General features: G+C 36.8%; 1 protein-coding gene across 8 annotated transcripts in view; it reads left to right on the forward strand.

Moving 5' to 3' along the window:
* LOC128205741 (zinc finger protein 236-like) overlaps positions 1-17,985 on the forward strand; it is a 74,462-nt gene that overhangs the window by 42,090 nt on the left and 14,387 nt on the right. For 7 of the 8 annotated variants that reach the window (XM_052907653.1, XM_052907657.1, XM_052907659.1 and 4 more), the window contains exons 3-4: positions 6,162-6,282; positions 9,992-10,134. The gene's annotated coding sequence lies outside the window, so the exon portion shown is untranslated. The remainder of the gene's footprint in view (positions 1-6,161; positions 6,283-9,991; positions 10,135-17,985) is intronic. The other variant, XM_052907661.1, reaches the window with a different exon arrangement.

The raw sequence follows: 17,985 nt of genomic DNA on the forward strand, positions 1-17,985 counted from the left end.
CCAGGTGACGATGAGGGTAGGGCATTAACATGTATTGCCGAAGGGGGAAGGCGTCGTCTCCGACCATGTAGTAGGGTGTGTCCCGGTCGTCATTAGGCAGGGAATCCGGTTGGGGGAGTCCGATCGTTCCCTCACGAAGACCTGGCTCTAGCCGCGACCGGTTAAAGATGCCGGCATCGGAACACGACCTTGGTGACCCCACATCCACCCAGATGAACTTGTAGTTCGAGTCTACCACCGCACGCATGACGATAGAAAAGAAGCCTTTATAGTTGTAGTAGAGTGAGCCACTCTTGGGGGGCTTCTTGATTGCGACGTGCTTCCCATCGATTGCGCCACAACAGTGGGGGAAGTTCCACCTGTCTCCGAATCCCTCGGCCACCGGGCGCTATTCATCTTCTGTCTGGGGAGTGACCCACATCTCATCCTCGTATACGTCGTAGATGGCCTGACACACCTCGGGGATGAAAAGGGCGATGGTGTTGTGTGGGACACGAAACGCAAACGCAAGATCGTGGTACCTGCTTCCGGTCGCCAAAAACCTCAAGGTGATTGCCAGCTTCAGCCCAGGGTTCAAGGGGGTTCGATGCCTGCAACAGAAGAGGATGAAATATGATTAGCAAGAATATAATGTTTGGAGGGAATTTTGTTTGCAAAATACGGATTAACTTACGTTGTACTCTTGGTAATGCGGGGGCCAACTCGGTTAAGCAACTCATAGTACATCTGTGGCTCCATGCGGAGGAAGGCTTTGAAGTCGACAGCTTGCTCGGCCTCGAGTTCCTTCATGAGAGTCTCGTACTGGCCAAAAAGGGGTCTGCGTAGAATCCACTCTCGCACCCACCAGCGTCTTTCTCTTCTGCGGGCCCTCTGTCGCTCCCTCTGGGCGGCTTCTAGTATTGCCGCCAGGACCAGGTTGTACTGGAACCTTGCTTGAGCCAGTTCGTGTTCGAGCAGTGCCATTCGAAGTCTCCTCGGTGCAGCCATAGTGATGAACTGACAATGTCAGGTAGGAAGAACGGAATAGCTCGGCACCCAAGTCCGTGTTACATCGGACGAGCATCGGCCGGTCATTGTTCAAAGCCCGTTAACAACCCGGCCGGCGATCGCACGGTGTCCTGTTACCGGCTCAGGTACCGGCCGTATTCCTTCCGATGTCCGGCCGACCTCCGGCTGGTAGTTGCAGCCACATCGGAAGAAAAAAACTCCCATTTTGAGACAGACTCCGTACGGTCACCGGCCGGTGTTCGGTCGGTCGCCTGAAGATGTCCGGATGGAGTCCGTTCACGCCACCGAGCTCTGCTTCCGATGAGGAGAGCTCGGTGGCACCAAAAAAATCCACCGAGCTCTACCGATGCCGGACATCGGCCGGGCTATGTGACTGGGCCATAAATCTTGTATGTAGCAATGCCTCTGTACTGTAGAATGTTTTATATTTGTTAGGTCCTTCTTGATCCTGTGATTTTTTTTTGTTTAGGCAAATTACATGAGAAGTGGATCTACAGTAACTGAACAATTGCGTTAAGTACCAGCCTTGAACTTGCAGAAAAATTCCAATAGCTCCTCTGCAAGAGATTGCAAGTTCGTTGCTCTGGTGGCAATCAATATTACAGTGAGAAGGCTTTTTATCCAGGGGAACCTGTTGATTGGTTGGAAATTGTATTTGCTAATGAAAGATTAGTTTATTAAGTCAGCTGCATGTGAAAACAGACCTTGGACTTCACAGTTTTTACAATATTATCATAATGTCAATGCCCTGGTAGGAATTTGTTTTGGTGAAATGCAATGCACCAGGTATTAATGGGAACTGAATGTACCCTCAGCATATCGCAAATTGCACGCTGATTTTCTGCCTGGAATAATACTGAAAGATAAAACAGAACGACAGAGCAATAGTCTACTAACATCACTGCTGTAACTTTTTTACTGCTATATACATGTGATTTTAGTCCTGCACTGAATTTTATCTGAAAATAAATGCATTAAATACCACCAGAGGCTGTCAACAGACAGTTCACATGAATTATTTGTCACCTAAAAAGTACAGAAGCAAGGCCCTTTGCTATGGATTACATAACATCCAGGTTGAGATTTTTTTAAGTAACTATCTTATGAAATTTATTTCGCTGCTATAGCACCAAGGTACAATCAGTAACTGCCCTGCTAAGGCACCAAGGTAGAATCAGAAACTGCCCTGCTAAGGCACCAAGGTAGAACCAGTAACTGCCCTGCTAAGGCACCAAGGTAGAATCAGTAACTGCCCTGCTAAGGCACCAAGGTAGAACCAGCAACTGCCCTGCTAAGGCACCAAGGTAGAATCAGAAACTGCCCTGCTAAGGCACCAAGGTAGAACCAGCAACTGCCCTGCTAAGGCACCAAGGTAGAACCAGTAACAGCCCTGCTAAGGCACCAAGGTACAATCAGTAACTGCCCTGCTAAGGCACCAAGGTAGAATCAGTAACTGCCCTGCTAAGGCACCAAGGTAGAACCAGCAACTGCCCTGCTAAGGCACCAAGGTAGAATCAGAAACTGCCCTGCTAAGGCACCAAGGTAGAACCAGCAACTGCCCTGCTAAGGCACCAAGGTAGAACCAGTAACTGCCCTGCTAAGGCACCAAGGTACAATCAGTAACTGCCCTGCTAAGGCACCAAGGTAGAACCAGCAACTGCCCTGCTAAGGCACCAAGGTAGAATCAGAAACTGCCTGCTAAGGCACCAATGTAGAATCAGAAACTGCCTGCTAAGGCACCAATGTAGAATCAGAAACTGCCTGCTAAGGCACCAAGGTAGAATCAGAAACTGCCTGCTAAGGCACCAAGGTAGAATCAGAAACTGCCTGCTAAGGCACCAAGGTAGAATCAGAAACTGCCTGCTAAGGCACCAAGGTAGAATCAGTAACTGCCCTGCTAAGGCACCAAGGTAGAACCAGAAACTGCCCTGCTAAGGCACCAAGGTAGAATCAGAAACTGCCTGCTAAGGCACCAAGGTACAATCAGAAACTGCCCTGCTAAGGCACCAAGGTACAATTAGTAACTGCCCTGCTAAGGCACCAAGGTAGAACCAGCAACTGCCCTGCTAAGGCACCAAGGTAGAATCAGTAACTGCCCTGCTAAGGCACCAAGGTAGAATCAGAAACTGCCCTGCTAAGGCACCAAGGTACAATCAGTAACTGCCCTGCTAAGGCACCAAGGTACAATCAGTAACTGCCCTGCTAAGGCACCAAGGTAGAATCAGTAACTGCCCTGCTAAGGCACCAAGGTAGAATCAGAAACTGCCCTGCTAAGGCACCAAGGTAAAATCAGAAATCGCCCTGCTATGGCACCAAGGTAGAACCCTTGGAAGTTTAAAAAGAGGCGGTATGATTCAAGCTTTTAATCAACTAACATGCAATATGCAAGTCGTAGAATAAATGTAAAACTTGGAAGTGTCTTTCTTACATACCTGTTCATTGAAACACAACACATAGTATGTTCTAACTTACATAGGAAGAGTCAAAGTGTAAATGGAGATTGACATTTCTAAGTGTCAAAGTTCAGTCACAGAAACATATCTGTTCTTAAGTTTTGTGCTTGACCATTAAATGACACAAATAATTTAACTGTGAAAAAATCTCACTTGACCATGACTGTTTATTTTCTTTATCTCAAAAATTAAATCATTTCCCTTTGTCATTATTCTGATGGTTGTATTCAAAACCAACCCACATAAGTGGTGCTTTGAATTGCTTTTGAACTTATTAATACTTAATTCATTCTCCAGAATTGTTTAGTTTGCATAAATAAAAAATAAAAACCTTTTTTTCCACATTCATAGGGGAGAATTCAACTATATTTAACAGTGAAGAAATATTTTTCCTTCATTCTCAAAAATTAATTTATCATGATTGGTTTCCTTTGTAGTTTTTTATGTGCGCACTGTGACGCATAGATCATTTATAACCACCGTTTTGTACACAGCTTATTGCTACGTATTTATTATTCATAAGGCTGTCCATTGACAGCATTTAAAACAATGCCGTGCATGAAAGATTGAATGCCACAATAGTTCAGGTTTTTTTTACCTGAGAATGAAATACTAAACCATGTGTTAATAATGAATGACTGCACATCAATATTATTGGTTTACCTTAAATGATAATTGCACTGTTTAGGTCTTATTTGAACAGGCTCGAATAGCTACTGTACTTTTGGTGTTAATTTTTTTGTACGTGTTTTTAGCGTATAGGAATATTGACGTGGATTATGAGGAGTTTGTGAGTTGCTTTGCATATATAACAAATAGGTTAAGTGTTTTCTCACTATTTTTGCTTTTATACTGAAGTTTAATTTATTTCAGTTTGGCAAGGGAGTTAAGTGGTGCCTCGATTTTTTTTTGGTTGAGATAGTTTTAGAAATGGATTTTTTTGTGGCGATATTTAAGTTATAAAAAACAACAATTAATTTTGAAAAAAAGGATTTTAAATAAGACTTTTGTAAGTAAATGAATAATAAAATGTCAATTTCATTGAAACAGGAAAAAACACTTGCGTAAGACAAAGGTTGATATTGTGGAGCTATTCAGATTTGATTCATGTTAGCACAGAGTGAGGCGGAATATTGTTGGATGTCCGATGTCCGTCTGTCAGTTGTATTATGATCCACAATAATTATGTGTATAGCAAAATATAGGCAAGCTGATGCATGTGGGAGTAAATAGATTGTAGAATATTCTGCCTGCCAGTCATTTGCAATGTTTTACAGTGTCTTATTAAAGAGAAGGTTATCATCCTAGTTGCCAATGAGTAAGTTTTCCTAATAAATGGCCTTTAATGTCTCAAAATACCATTGACATTTCATGAAGAATAGAATTCGTTGCCGTAACCCTGAGGACCCATTTCTACAGTGCCTTACTTTATATGTCTCGTTTTTACACATTATATTTTTTACCCACAAATATCTATGTTATTTATTATGTGTTTTTTTTTGGTGAAAAGAATTGTGATGGCCAGAGGATGTATTATTTTGAATGCTTGTTTTTAGGAGAGAGAATGTTGATGATTTTTATGAATCTTAGCTTATAGTCATGTCACTGTTTTTAAGGCCGCACATATTTTCAGCACTTTCAAAACTTTGAAGTGCAGCTAGGCTATTTTTCCAAATCGTTATTTTTCAAAATATATTTAAGACAAAATGTTGCAGTTGTTTTTGTAACTTTTGTTTCACATTCTACAGCGAGCTTAACTCAATTTATGCTTTAAGTAAATGTAACAATAGTGTATTTAAATAAACAGCAAAGTCCTACAATCCAGACCCCATAACAAAACAAATATAAATCACTCAAAACTATCAGTCTTTGTGCTTTGCAGGAATCAATAAAGCAGTTCCTATTTTAGAACAAATACTCTATATTTGTTTTCCATAAAAAAACTTCTCCCCATTTGTCTTTGCTTATGAATGAATGATAATTACTCCACAGCTTTACACATGCAATGCCTTATTGTTCAAAAGTCTTTGATGCCTCATTATACTACGATATTGCTTTTTGTCATGTGAAATTAATTGAGTTTCATTATATCGTCAAATTGTCATTTTTTCTACAGTTACACAAGAGACAGTCAAAAACAATCGTAAATGAAAATTAACAACAGTAAATCAAGCAACAGTGAAAAGACTGTTGTTGGAAAAGCCTCTGAATATTTTTGAATAAACCAACATTGCCTAATTGCACAGCGGAAATGGAGTTGTCTAAGAAAACGTATGGGACTCAGAAAATATTTTGTAAACATGCAATTTTCATGTCAAATATTATTCTTGTGATTTGAATTTCTCAGTGCTTTATTGCCAGACAGTATAATACAGACTTTGAAGAAAAGAATATTCTGCAGTGGATTGCATGTGTGTTTGTAGAGATTGACAATGTTCTTTTGTGTTGCCGTAATTAAGGCTTAAGTGTTAGAAGTTAAACCCATTTAAATATTTGCAGAAACCAGTCCAGAATTTATAATTTTTCTTTCCAGCCTTTGTTTTTAATAGACCTGGCATCTTAATTTTGCACTGCGCCTTCTTTAAACATGAAATATTTTAATCCATTTAGCTCATATATCCCTGAAAGGACTCACTTATTGCTCCCTTTGTTGTGATTATAAAAGCAAAAACTTTAAGAGTGTGTCTTTTCTCTTTTCAGATGATGGAGTCATAAATTTGATCTAGTGGCAATGCTGGGAGCCCCATGTTGACTGGGCACAATGACCCTAGCTGCAGTGACCTCAGGTCCTCTGGGATCTGACCTGTGCTGCCACCTCCAGGTATGTGTTGTTTCCTTAACAACCAGTCACAATGACCCAACTGCAGTACTTAGACTCCAAGCAAAGGTGTTTTTAATGATAACTGTATTTGATTCCATAGTAACCAGGTTCAATAAGGCTTGATGCAGATACCTCCTGGTGTTTCTGTGGTTACCATGGATAAACATTCCTATAGGAACATAGCACAATTTCCCTAGCAATCTGACTCAAAGTTGCAGACACTAGTTGCAGTGACCTCTGGCTATTTGATGTTACCATGGTAACCATGTATCCATGTTTCCCTAGCAACATGGCACTAGCTGCAGTTACCTCTAGGTATTTGCTATTACCATAGTTACCATGTATATATGTTTCCCTAGCAACATGGCACTAGCTGCAGTTACCTCCAGGTATGTGTTATTACCATGGTTACCATGTGTCTACGTTTCCTTAGCAACATGGCTAAGTGGCACAAGCTGCAGTGACCTCCAGCTATGTGATATTACCATGCATTTATGTTTTCCGTTGCAACCTGGCTAAATGGCACTAGCTGCAGTAACCTCCAGGTATTTGGTGTTTTCATTGTATCTGTGTATATGTTCCCATGGCAACCTGACAGAAGGACCTGTGCTGCCACATCCAAGATGTGCTGTGCAAACTTTGTATGATTCTATAGCAACCATGCATAATGTCCCTAGAATGTGAGGTGGCAATGGCAACCAGGAACAGTGACCATAGCTGCATTAATTTAAGAGCCTTTGTCCGTTCTTAAGTCATGTCTTTCATTTGCAAAACACAACATGTACATTATGCTTGGTCATGTTTGCAAAAGTGTTTCTTGAACTAATACATGTAGGTTAACTAATACTTGCATTAATCACTTTCCTTGTGCTATCACACAGAAATATACCATTCAAAACATGTAGGATGAATTACCTGGATGACGTTTGGCACAATAAGAAGTCAACACGCACATGCAGGGCAAATTACACCAATTCTGAAGTGCCTACTCATTGTTACATGCCTTTTTATGCCCCCGAAGGTGGGCATATTAAAATCGCACCGTCCGTCCTTCCGTCCGTCTGTCCGGCTCTGTAACTTTCCCTTGTATGGACAGATTTTAAAATAACTTGCTACATGTGTTCCACATACCAAGGCGACGTGTCGCCTGCAAGACCCGTGTCCCTACCTCAAAGGTCAAGGTCACACTTAGTGTTTATTCACAATGGAGTGCTGCATATAAGGACATAGACTATAGGTTGTCGTGTCCGGGCTGTAACTTTCTCTTGTATGGACAGATTTTAAAATAACTTGCCACATGTGTTCCACATACCAAGGCGACGTGTCGCCTGCAAGACCCGTGTCCCTACCTCAAAGGTCAAGGTCACACTTAGTGTTTATTCACAATGGAGTGCTGCATATAAGGACATAGAGTATAGGTTGTCGTGTCCGGGCTGTAACTTTCCCTTGTATGGACAGATTTTAAAATAACTTGCCAAATGTGTTCCACATACCAAGACGACATGTCGCGTGCAAAACCCGTGTCCCTGCCCCAGAGGTCAAGGACACACTTAGTGTTTATTCACAATGGAGTGCTGCATATAAGGACATAGAGTATAGGTTGTCGTGTCAGGGCTGTTACTTTCCCTTGTATGGACAGATTTTAAAATCACTTGCTACATGTGTTCCACATACGAAGATGACGTGTCGTGTGCAAAACCCGTGTCCCTACCTCTAAGGTGAAAGATACACTAAGTGTTTATTCACAAGGGAATTCTGAATATAAGGACATAACAGTGTAGGTTGTCAAGTATGGGTGGTATTTTTTTATGTTCAGAGGCAATTTAAAATAACTTGCCATATGTATTTGACACGTAAAGGCAAGATCAACTCTTCATGTACTGACCTTGTTCGTAGGTCAATGTCACATTCAGGGGCATTCGTCACATACTGTGACAGCTCTTGTTTTCTTTTAATTCAATCATGACAGAGAATCAAAGCATGGTTATATCATTTGACACTATTGGCTACTTTCCTAATTTAAAGGTTTGAAGCTAAATGGATTGTGATTCAAAAACATGCGCAACATGCTGGATCTACTTTTTTGTTTACCTTTTCACTGCATTGTTTGTACACCTGCACCATATTTAGTCACTATCAAATACACAGTGGTTACATTCAACTAAATTTATTTTTCTTGTAAGAAACATAACTTTTTTCTCGTAGTTTAAACTTTAGAACACATGATGAACTTTTTCCCTATATATGGTGCTGGGAGTCATGATGTTTATAAATCAAGTGTTATTTCGTTTGCAAATTGTTCAATTGTATATAAAATATATAGTGAAATTATTTAGTTGTCTGTGACCTGTACTCTCACATGTAGTGTTACACAAACTCTATGATATAAGCAAGTTCCTAAGCTTCTGGACAGAGAGTTGAATGATCGATTATTTTAATCTCGAGATAAAGAATATGTCTATGCCCGCCATGCAAGCCGCTATTATATCCATTTTGACGAATCTACTGCCTAAAATGTTATTTTAATTTGCGTAGAATGTCTGCTAGCTTTCTGTGCAATAACGTTTTCTCCATATGAGTACCGAAGTTAATCTTCTGTTATTTGACATTTTACTTTTGTCTTGATAAATGTACACTGACTATAAATTGTAGCTGGGATCGACTCCAGACAAAAGTATTGGCTGTTAAATAAGTTTGAATTTGTACATTACAAGAGAAATGTCTTTGATGTGAAGGAATTGTCTTACATGGTCCTGTCTGTAATTTCTCTGCTGTAGTTTTTTTCTTTTATTTCGGTTAAGATATACTGACATCCTTTAGCAGTTAAGGGCAGAAAAGAAAAAGAATTTGACACAATTCTCTATCTGAGGACAAGTGCAAAAGGTTCTCAGACACTTTGGAGACTGTTTCAGTTTATAATTTAGTTATATGGCATAATAAAAAGTACAGCACGTTTTATAATGTAAAATGTCCATACTGTAATTGCATTTATTTTCACAATGTGAGGCGCCATAATACTTGTGATTTTGTCTTGGGGGTTATGTTAAATAGTATGATCAGGATATTCAATTCTATCAATGAGTGCAACTGGTGACATGTACTTTCATATCTAACGTAACAGACCCGTTTATCTCACTAGAATACTAATTGTTGAGGTCCTTGGCCAAATGAGAACAATTTACAACTATTGCCATCTGTTTAGGTTGCTAGCTCTTGAGGGTTAAAAGTGCTGACCTTGACCTTAAATGAAGAAATTTCAGCAGTAATGACCCTGACCTTCCTGTTATTTAATTCGTGATCTTTCTATATTTCTTGCCGTTGCAGAGAACGTTTAGGCTATGCAAGAAGAGAGTCAGTTTTGGAGTTGTGGTCTTAACCTTTATACTTTGTTACTTTACTTCTTTAAGTACATGAAGTTACATGGCGGTGAACCAAACTACATGAATCTTTCAAACACAAATAGTTTCATTGGCCTTGTCATTTTTTGTGAACCAACACGATTGCTTTTCCTTAACTTTTTAGAAAGCGTTGATGGTGTTGACTCCTTGACCTTTTTTATAGATAATATTTGATTCATGACCTTGACCCTCCATATATTATTTGACCTTGACCTAGATTCTCTTAGATTATTGTGATTTCAGGAGCCATTATTTTGGCACAAGTGTAGAAATAACATTTAGATTATTTGACCTTGACCTTTCTCTTGCAGACTTCCTGTGAGGTGTGGAGCCCACTGCAGCGCCCCAGTCTGTTGCCACGGCAACAGATTCTACTGGGGCAAAGGGGCCATAAACGACATGAACTTTTGAACTCAACGTGTACAGAGCATTTATTATTATTCTCAGGTATCAGGTATGATTGTTATATTATACCTTATTATTATCGTTTATTTTTTTGTAGTAATATATTTAGACAAGATGACAGAGTTGAGAGTTCAAAACACTGTGAGGCATCATAACTATTATCATTATTATTATATTACATATCAGCTTGGACTAAATAAATTAAACCATGGCAAATCTTATGAAACACATTTGATTAAGATATATTTGGACAAGTATCAACACCTTATGAAGAAGTTTGAGTATTTGTATAAGTTTTTCCTACAAAAAAATATTTATCTGAATTCATTGATAAAAATTTGAAAATTTCAAATTTTAAACAATTACAACAACTTTTTAGTATCAGTGTGTTTATTGATAAACATGATACATTTTCATGCATAACCAAGTATCGAAATAAGGACAAAATCTTTGTGAATGTATTAGAAATATTATTTATGTGGGACTAATATCTGCCTTTGTTTGGTAAGAAACAGAAAACATGGCCAGTCATTTAAAAGGGCTAGACACCAGATGGTCCAAATATCGGCAGATACACTTTTTCCTCAAAAGACCTAGAATTTTCAATGCGAGATAATGAGTACAGATCAAATATACAGCTGTTATTTTTAAACTTACTGAGATTTAAGTGGTAGACGTCCGTAGTAAATTTCGAAATGGAAAAAAGCGTAAAAACTGCGAAAAATGTATGTGTCGTATAAAGCGCTGAGAAACATTCAGACTGACAGATTGAATGCGATGTACAAAACGATGTCAATTTTATGTAAATTTTTGACAAATTTCTTTTTCTCTTGCAATTGTATTACCGGTATGTGGTGTCTAGATCCTTTACAGCATTTGTTCACAGATTTAATTAATGTTGGCAATGATTTCTTTTCTCTTAAACTTGCTTTAAATGGAATTATTTTACCTTTTGTGATAAATAAACACCAAATAGCTATTGGCAGGTACTTATTTTAACAGAATTTCTTAAATCCAAACAATGTCTAATATACTTCAATTTTCAATTATAGCATTACTAAAGCTTTTTGGCAAAATAGAACATTTCCTGTCAAAGTTTCAAAAGCACCTCAATATAAACTTGATAAATGTTGTTTTTTATTGAATCATTCATTTTGTTCACAAATCATGCAATTTTATTTTTTTCTGATGCCAGCGACCTAATAAAACTGGAACAAGGAGTCCTTCTAAGGAGTTAAAGGGATATCTGATTGTTCAATATGCATTAAACAAGATCTACTAGGACTTGAAGTGACTCACTCATGTTTTTGGACCAAAAATTATATTTCACGGTAATGCATCTATCATTTTTTTACTCCATGATATCGAAATTGCAGAAAAAATTACAGTTATAGCATAAAAAAAGAATTTTGGTTTTAGTGGGGTTCGAATCCAGGCCGGTAAAGTCAAGAAAAAATAGAAAACAGCCGGCTGTCCACAAGGCCGCCGTGACTTTAACAAAAGTGGTGGATATGTTGGTCTGTTTTGCAAACATTGATAACAACATGTGATAATGTCGATCAACCAATCACGCAACACCACAGCCGTAAATAATTTTTAATCGCCTTATTAAAGCTAATAAAAAATTGTGGTCTTCAAAGACAATATTTGAGCAAATATCAACATTTGCTGAAGGGTTCCAGCTTTTGGTATTTTTGTTTTATCACTCCTTCTGATTTGCCACTCTATATTTCATAATTTAAAAAAATGCATTTTACAAACCATGAGCGAGTCACTTTAAAGGGGCTGTCTCACAGATGATAAAATAGCGGGGGAAAAAAGAAAATTGTCGAAAAATGACATAAACTTGGCATCAATGTGTACAATGCATTGAAACTTAACTAACTGAAGTATCACATAGTTTACAATTTATTTAAGTTCAGCAGTTATTTCATATTTTTCCATTAAAAAAGATTACTGGGTATGTCTACCAGGTAGAATTCATTCCTTATGCATGATTGGCTAGTCGGTGTTATCACGTGATATTACGGAGGTAGGTGTATAGCTTAAATTTTGGCAACGCGGGTTCGAAACCGGTCACCTGACATTCGTTACCGAAAAAAACTTTGTTTGGTGCCAATCTGGTGTACAGTCCCATTAAATACACTGTGCTGAGTGTTTATTAAGCAAAAATTCAGTTTATAAAGCATAACGAAAATTAATTCAGTCAAATAAAAAAACTGCATAATTTATAACAATCCATTATGCTATGCTAATTGAGTTTCATTTTCTCAGAGGACCGAATATTCATTAAATGTGACAATTATTTCAATCTGATGAGGCCAGTCATAGGCTTAAAATGATTAATCAGTGATGGCTTCAAAGATTTTAAAAAAGGAGAGAAAAAAATTGGAGTTTGATGTGGGTTTTTATGTATCAACTCCACATCAGAACTTGTGTTTTGGGTCATATATTTAGTAAGGCATCAACAAAAGAATAAGAACATAATCAATTCAACACTTTTCCAGTACATTTGAACTTGAAGGACTGTTTATTAAATAATAGAGTCTAAAAAAAATGAGTGAAATGTACACAAAATGCTTGCACTATTGATTAAATATGTATGAGCAAAAGTACAAAGGACCACAGACACAATCTATACAAATTTGCCTATCATAATAATGAAAAATGAACTTCATATCAAAATCTTTGGTTTACGCTCAAGTACCTTTAATTCAGAAACCAATCAAATTTCATGTCTTTCCGCATCTACAAAAAAACTGCATAGGCTTGAACACACCTAGAGGGAAATTTGAGTTTTTACATACATCACATATTTCCGCCTCAGTACCACATGTAGCAAGTGGACTGTTTACCGAACATTCACATCATCCCAGATAAGCTTTACAGATAAAACTACAGGCTATATTTTACAACTTACTGACAGGTAGCAACTCATATTTCTAATATTTTAATACTGCAAGGCCAAAGAATAAAGGATTAGGTTGTCCAATAGTCTTTAACCTTTGCCATGTGTCAAATACCGCATTAGATATTCGTTGACATGGAACTTGGTACACATGTTCATCATGTAAACCTTTACAATAACTCAAGCACAACTAAAGTGTGCTCCCTAAAATCGTCCAAGTTTGCTTTTTATTTATAGATGGGAGAACAAAAGTGATCAAATATGTCCAAATTTCAGATAAGAAATTGTTGAATTTTTCTTGGGGAGGACCCCTACCCTCCTGCCAATTAAACCAAATAAATTTCACTTCTGAGGGAGGGGCGCAAGTCAAAAAGGTCATCTAACATTGAATCCTATATGCGTCCCTGTAAAGTAATATTTTTTTATGATGAAGAAGGGCAGTCATTTGCTTCGCTCACTCCCCCCATTTTTAATCATTAAAATGTGAATAATGTCATCTAATGATTACTTCGAGATAATTGAAAGTTTAAAGCAGCTATATAAATAAGATTATCAATATGTGTAAATCTGTTAAGTTTTAACTGACCAAATTATTATCGATCTGTTTAATTATCAAATTATTTGAGTCATCAAAGTCATTGCCACTGGTTTTGTGAAGAGGAAACATCACAAAAACTGATACATGAATTAGATTTATATTCTTATATAAATGTTAAAATTTCCAATATTATTGCTTAAAGGCTTAATTATAACAGAATTAATTGATTTAATGTCTTTGCGTTATCTTTTTTATATAACCTTAATTTAAACTACGCTAGTTTGAACTAGTTTGAAATTTACTAGAAATTTCCAATTTCTTAAACAGCAGCATTTGCTTATTTTTCTGTAGAAAACAAGTATAAAAAATAGTGTTTCTTTATATGGATTCTTAATGTCTTTTTTATGTACCAGATTTACTGTTATATTTCATCTGTTTTTTCTTATATGGGTCATGTGAATCTCTTAACCCATTTTGTAGAAGTCTTTTTACATTGACACTAAGTGGTTACTTTCCCTATATATTTCAATGTTTAAAGGCTAACTTTGGACTGGAAGAATACCATTTTTAGAGTTTCAGTTCTAAAACAAGCATCCATTTCCTTAATATTTAGTTAAAATCCAATTTATGAAACAATAAAAAGGGAATGTCATTTTTCCCCCAAGATATTTTTATTCACTCGCTTTGAAGTTAAGCACCATTATTTTTTATGTAATCCATGTGCATTAAGTTCTATTAAGTTCTAATTCAGCGGAAAAGATACTGATTTCAGAGATATTCATGCAAACTATTTCTTTTTGAGTGCACTAAATTGGACTAAATTCAAAGTATAACAAGTATTAATGTTTGCCCTACATTTTCAGTCTATCAGGGGCGCTTTTTTGTGTAAAATATTAAGTTTCTTATTTGTAAAGAATCATTCCTTACTGATGATGACTCTTCAAGATTAAGTAAATTGCTATTACTATGCATATATGCATATAGCCAATGGGATTCATTGTACATGTCATAGAATTGAAAAAAAGACACATGAAAAGACCCCTGGTGCGTCTTTTAGGGCCTGCATGTTTAATAGGACATTTACGGTAATTGATTATAAGTGTTAACTGAATGTTTCCATGGTGCACAAAAAAGCTTAATGACTGGTGATCCTATGATACGTTGGTACCATTTGAATGGGTATTACATACAGATAACATGTATGTAAATTTATCGTCATAAAACATAACGAATGTTATTGAAGTTTGATTTTTTTTGTTCTTTATTTAAATCCAAATTGCCTGTGGAATGGCCAATTTTGAAATCTTACAATGCCCAAAAAGCTTGTTTTCTATACATGCTTCAGTTCATTTTTGCACAATAAAATAAATTATTCTTTTTCTGCTCTTAAATCCATTTCAAATAATACCAAAATAATACAGAGTCACCTTGAGGCATGCATAATTCACATAATTTTACATTTGATAAAAGAGATAAAAAAAATACAGTAACGCTATGCCATGAACTTAGAAAAACCTATGTTCGGCCATGTATCATGAACTGGTGAATACCTACCTTTAGCCATTTATCATGAACTGAGGAAAACCCAAGCTCAGTCATATATCATGAACTGAGAAAAACCTACGGTCGCCCATAAATTATGAACTGAAAAAAAACCTACGCTCAGCCATTTATCATGAACTGTGAAAAACCTACACTTGGCCATATATCATGAACTGAGAAAAACCTACACTCAGCCATTTATCATGAACTGTGAAAAACCTACACTTGTCCATATATCATGAACTGTGAAAAACCTACACTTGTCTATATATCATGAACTGTGAAAAACCTACACTTGTCCATATATCATGAACTGAAAAAAAACCTACGCTCAGCCATTTATCATGAACTGTGAAAAACCTACACTTGTCCATATATCATGAACTGAGAAAAATCTACGCTTGTCCATATATCATGAACTGAGAAAAACCTACGCTCAGCCATATATTTTGAACTGAGAAACACCTACGCTCAGCCATATATCATGAACTGAGAAAAACCTACACTCAGCCATATATCTTGAACTGAGAAAAACCTACACTCAGCCATATATCATGAACTGAGAAAAACCTACACTCAGCCATATATCATGAACTGAGAAAAACCTGTGCTTGGCCATATATCATGAACTGAGAAAAACCTACGCTCAGCCATATATTTTGAACTGAGAAAAACCTACGCTCAGCCATATATCATGAACTGAGAAAAACCTACACTCAGCCATATATCTTGAACTGAGAACAACCTACGTTCGGCCACATATCATGAACTGAGAAAAATCTACACTCGGCCATATATCATGAACTGAGAAAAACCTACCCTCCGCCATATATCATGAACTGAGAAAAACCTACACTCAGCCATATATCATGAACTGAGAAAAACCTGTGCTTGGCCATATATCATGAACTGAGAAAAACCTACGCTCGGCAATATCATGAACTAAGAAAAACGTATGCTCAGCCATATATCATGAACTGAGAAAAACCTACACTCTGCCATATATTCTAATTTTACTTCATCAAGTTCATCAAATATAATAAAAAAGATCTTTGCTAGACCCTATATGTTATCCATGCTCTTAGAACTCACTGTAGATACAATATATATATATATATATATATATATATATATATATATATATATATATATATATATATATATATATGAAAACAGTTATTATGCTACTATAAACAGTAGAAAAACTATGCTTGGCCTAATATTTGTTCATGCACTTCTCAAATACGATAAAAAGCCTTCAATTTCCCAACCACCGACAGCTATAAAGGCCTAAAAATTGAAACCATATGCATACAAGCCGCCCAGTTCACTGGCCTTTAGTGTAAATGAATCATGATCGAAGAGCAGATATACAGCATAGAAAAACGTCAGAGCAGTAACAAGGGAATATAATGTGAACGAATGGGTCAATGCTCGATATTGCACTCTCCTCTGGTAATTCGTGTACAGTATTTACTTAACTTCGAACCTTTAGGTTTATTGGTTGGGTCACATGCCTGGAGTGTTAGTTTGAAATAAAACATTAAGGAAAGCCAAGAAAATACATTTAATCAGGCTTGGTTAAAAACCTGTTGCAATTTCGTGGGAGAAAAAACCCACAAAAAAACATGTTTTCCATGATTTGTTTCAAATAGAATGAAGTCAAGGAATTGCCCAGCTGACATTTAAAAAAAAAAAATTATGATTTATACAACTTTATGTAGTATTATTGTATGTGGCAATACAATTGTTATTTGTCCAGTAACAAATAGTAATAATAATATGCCTGATGGGTGTTACTTGACCAAAGGCCCCACTGAATTTACCTCAGATAATTTAGACTAATGGGAAAATTTGTGTAAATCTTTTATAAATTACATGTTTTGTTTGAAAATAAAGTCATGATTTTGTTATTATAAGTTAAGTGTGTTAATTAATTGCTATTGGTGTCTCGTGATACATTATTTTAAACCTAAGCCATTACTCACAACAGGTTATGCAAGTCATATGAAACTTAGTGCACATGTTGCCTGAAACATTTTAACTATGTATAGTGAGGCTCATAACTTAAACAGTCTTGTGTATGTTGATGTATATTATGTTGAAGGTCAGTCCAGTATAAAGATGGTCAGTCTAGTATGTTGATGGTCAGTCTAGTATGTTGATGTTCAGTCCAGTATGTGGATGGTCAGTCTAGTATGTTGATGTTCAGTCCAGTATGTGGATGGTCAGTCTAGTATATAGATGGTCAGTCCAATATGTGGATGATCAGTCTAGTATGTTGATGGTCAGTCTAGTATGTTGATGGTCAGTCTAGTATGTTGATGGTCTGTCTAGTATGTTGATGGTCAGTCTAGTATGTGGATGGTCAGTCTAGTATGTTGATAGTCATTCTAGGATGTTTGTGGTCAAGTGAGTTTAATATGGTCATTCAGATTTTTATGGTCATTCTACAGTGTCTGGTCAGTTCAGATTTACCTCAGTTAGGAGAGGATATACAATGACCAGTTGACCTGTCACAAAGTGACCATGCAGTGTGCAACTGTTCTGGGCTAATGACAGTCTTGATCATAAATGTGCCTTATATATCCACTACACTATTGTTATTTCATTGTAAATGTCAATTAGTATGAACTGGTGTTGTAAATATAGCTTTAAGTATATTATCATCATAAACATTTCCTACACATTCAAGGCCAGATGAGGCTTGTTTTGTTATGAAAATATGCACTTACCACATAGTATACTACCACATACATATATTCAGTCAGTTATCACAGCTCATAATGGATTATTCACATGAAATGAAATGTGTATAATTTGTTTCCCTACAATTAGAATTAACCAATGGAATCACTATCAGCCTTTAATAAGTACCATGCTTTATCAAAATTTCCCCATCTCCGCCTTGT

This window comes from Mya arenaria, chromosome 10, assembly GCF_026914265.1.
Source record: "Mya arenaria isolate MELC-2E11 chromosome 10, ASM2691426v1".
In the NCBI taxonomy this organism is placed as follows: domain Eukaryota; kingdom Metazoa; phylum Mollusca; class Bivalvia; order Myida; family Myidae; genus Mya; species Mya arenaria.